Source organism: Tupaia chinensis, unplaced genomic scaffold (genome assembly GCF_000334495.1).
Source record: "Tupaia chinensis unplaced genomic scaffold, TupChi_1.0 Scaffold000309_1, whole genome shotgun sequence".
NCBI lineage: Eukaryota > Metazoa > Chordata > Mammalia > Scandentia > Tupaiidae > Tupaia > Tupaia belangeri.
The window spans coordinates 2,025,005-2,028,592 of NW_006159800.1; the positions used below are offsets into that span (position 1 = coordinate 2,025,005).

At 44.2% G+C, this 3,588-nt stretch overlaps 1 pseudogene; it reads right to left on the reverse strand.

Annotated features, from left to right (window-relative positions):
• Nucleotides 1-1,650: 1,650 nt before the first annotated feature.
• LOC114008212 (40S ribosomal protein S3a pseudogene) overlaps nucleotides 1,651-3,588 on the reverse strand; it is a 44,337-nt pseudogene continuing 42,399 nt past the window's right edge.

The following is a 3,588-nucleotide window of genomic DNA, read 5'->3' on the forward strand; positions in this document are numbered from 1 at the left end:
AGAAGCAATTTATGCTACTAGAAAGTCGAATAGTTTTTAGGGCTCCTCTTTTCTTAGAATGTGTGCATGTTAATAGAGCTTTTGGAGAATCTCTGAACTTTTGATTCCCTGTCTCTAAAAATAACAAAAATGAAGGGGGCCAGCAGTTAGCGTAATGACTATGTCGCTGGACTCCCACATAGTCGACTGCGGTTCAAGTCCTGGACCCAGTAGCTTAACTCACGCCGGGCGCATGTGCGTGCGTGCCCAAGATCCCAAGAGCAGAATGGAGAAGGGATTGTGGCGTGGCCATTCCCCCTGGGGGGTGATTTCTCGCTTTCTATCTCTCTGTCTCTCTGTCTTTCTGGCGAGCGCACGCGCCCTCTAGCAAAAACCTCTCAAAAAAAACCAAACAAACAAACAACAAAAAAAATTGGAAAACATAAAACAAGACCCCCCCTTACCCACACAGAGAGGATAGGTAGATTTTTCCCTCTGTAATTTCTATGTCAAGTGAACTACCCAGACAGCTTTACCTAAACTGAGGTTAGATCATGTCTGTTATCAAACTTCCCCTAATCTTTGAGTATTAGGAGTTTGCCTGCAATACTATTCTAAATCCAAAAGCATATAGTATTTTAGACGTGTGACTCATTCATTCATTTATTTATTATTATTATTTTAATTTGCCAGAAGATACATGTGCTTGCCACGCAGAGACAGAGAAGAGGAGGTAAAAAGCACCGCCTGTGAGACCCAGTCACACCGCCGTTCTCACCCCCACCGTTCTCCACTCTGGAATTTCAGACACACACGCACATATGCCCAGCACATTTTTAAAACAACTGAAGTTGAGATTCAAACTGTAGTTGGCCGCATGAGGTCTGGCTCCATTTACTAGTAGACCACAGGGCTGCTGGCTCAATGTTACCTACTCTTAAAGTAGAGAAAGAATGATCTAGCGTCAATGAGCCCCATAGTGTCTGCTTTTGTTTTATGATCTGGTACAGACTTTGCTAGTGGGAAGTCTCCAGATAGAACTAGTATACTACAAATGCTAGAGCTGTTCTCTCTCTTTTTAGAGGTTTTTGTTAGAGTGTCCATGCTTGCCAGAGAGGGAGTGAAACAGACAGTGAGAAGGAAAGTGCGAAATTACCATCGCCCCCCCCCCAGGGTAGGGGGGATGGCTATGCCACAATCCTTTCTCCTTCATTGTTTTTTCAGGACCTTGGGCACGTGAGTGCGCACACACATGGACACACACACACTCACACACACACACGCCTGGAAAGAGTTTCAAGCCACTGGGTCCCGGACTTGAACCATGGTAGGACATGTGGGAATCCAGCAACATAACTGCTATGCCATCTGATGGCCCTGAGCTGTCCCTGCTCTTGACTTGGTGTCTTCAGATGACACATTCAAGCACACTAAGCTATGTTTCCTATGTCTGCAAATAGTCATCTGCCACATTTGGCTACAGAATCATTTTGAAGATGGAATGAAAGTAGATGGGGGGGGAAATCCCCTTTTAAACTATAAAGCTCAAAATGAGAACAGGAAGCAGAATACGAATTGCCTGTAATATCTGCTGCAATTGAGAGCACCTATTTTAATAATTTTATTTCTGGAAGCTCATTCCTATGCCACAAATCTGCCCAAGAACTGATGTCACAGATAGCTCTTTTGTACTAAGGGTTTATAATCAGCCAGATGAGCAAGAGAATATGAAGTGGGGGAACTGCAGGTGGTGAAGGCATGGGAGGGACTGAGGACTGCAGCATTCGGGCTATCCTCCCCTGTGGGTCGGCAGCTCGGCAGAGACTGGGTGGACGTCTCACTGAACACTGACTGGGAAGGAAAGAAAGGAAACACTTTCTTCTTCACTGCTCCTGCAGGTTTTTGTTTTTTTTTTTTGAGAGATTTTCACTGTAGGGCGCGTGTGCTCGCCAGACAGACAGAGAGAGACATAGAGACAGAAAGCGAGAAATCACCCCCCGGGGGGATGGTCACGCCGCAATCCCTTCTCCTCCATTCTCCTCTCGGGATCTTGGGCACACACGCACACACGCCCGGCGTGAGTTTCAAGCCACCGGGTCTGGGACACGAACCGCGGTCAACTATGTGGGAGTCCAGCAACATAGCCATTACGCCAACCGCTGGTTCCCACCCCTGCAGGTTTTGATAAGCAAACCATGTCAGATTTCAGGGCGACTTACATCAGCCTTCTGACAGTGTACCTGCTCAATGCTAAATCCATCACTGGGTTCCTCCCAGAGTCTGTGTGGATTTTTACTTTTGTTTAATGTAAAAACCTGGTTCTTGGAGAAAGCTGCTTGAAACTTAGGGAGAAAATACTGAAGGACTAAAATACAGGCTTTCCCTATGCCTTTCCAATGACAGATCACCTGAGAATGAACCAGAGGTCCCAAATGCACTGACATAGGAGAATGCTTTTAAACTGAGCTTTTTATTTATTCATTCATTTATTTCTTTCTGGAGAGATGTTAGCAGTAGGGCATGTGTGCTCACCAGACCGATAGAGGGAGAGAAAGTGGGAAATCACTCCCCACAGGGGAGACGGCTGCACTGCAATTCCCTCTACTCCATTCCCGACTTGAGATTTTGGGCACTCATGCACATATGTCCTGCGTGAGTTTCAAGTTGCCAGTTTGGGATTTGAACTGCAATAGACCATGTGGGAGTCCAGTGCTCTAACCACTATACCACTTGCTGGTCCCAAAACTAAACTCTTAAAATGCCTCTTCATGGGCCTTTTCTCTGAAAGAGTCGCTGCAAAATGCAGGTGAAATAAAAGACTATTTTTAAAATGCAGGCCTTAATTCATGTGTGATTTATGGTTCTCTGTTTACTTCAACAAATATCTTTACTGACATTTTTACTATTTCCCTTCAAAACATAAAAGCCATCTGTTGCCCGCCCCCCTGCCCTTGTAGATATGAACCCATACGTGTGGTTATAACCAAAACCACCTGAGAGCTTTCCATTTGCTTAAACAACTCCAATCCTATTTACAAAAAACGTAGCTTACATTCATGGAGTAGGAAGATTTCAGAACCAGAAGGAACTTCTGTAGTCATGGAATCCAAGCTATTTTCTTTACAAATGAATGTGGAGGGGCTTAGGGAGATGATAGGGTGGGCTGGGATCAGTAGGCTCCTTAGTGAACCAGCCTGGACCAAACCCAAATTCCTCACTAGCTTCAGGTGAGCACCAGTCCAAATACCACACAGCTTTGCATAAGCCAGGTGACCACAAGTTATGTAATTCTTTGCTACAATCATTTTAATGAATTATTTTTTTCTGAAAAAGGAAGGATCCATTTCACTTCCTGTACAACAGAAACATATTGATGGAGAATTTCACATCAACGTAAAATTTTCCAAAGTATTTACATTTCTTTTTTGTTTTTCTTGTCTCCTTTATCGCTGCCCTTACCACTCTCTTTTGCCCACCCTAAAGCCTAAAAAAAGGACAGAAAAGAGAGAGAAAATAAAAGAAATGCATTCATTTCCTTACAGATATTGCATAGGTACCCGAGCATTTTGTTTGAAATTTTTGATCTAAAGAAGAGGACACCTCTCTCTC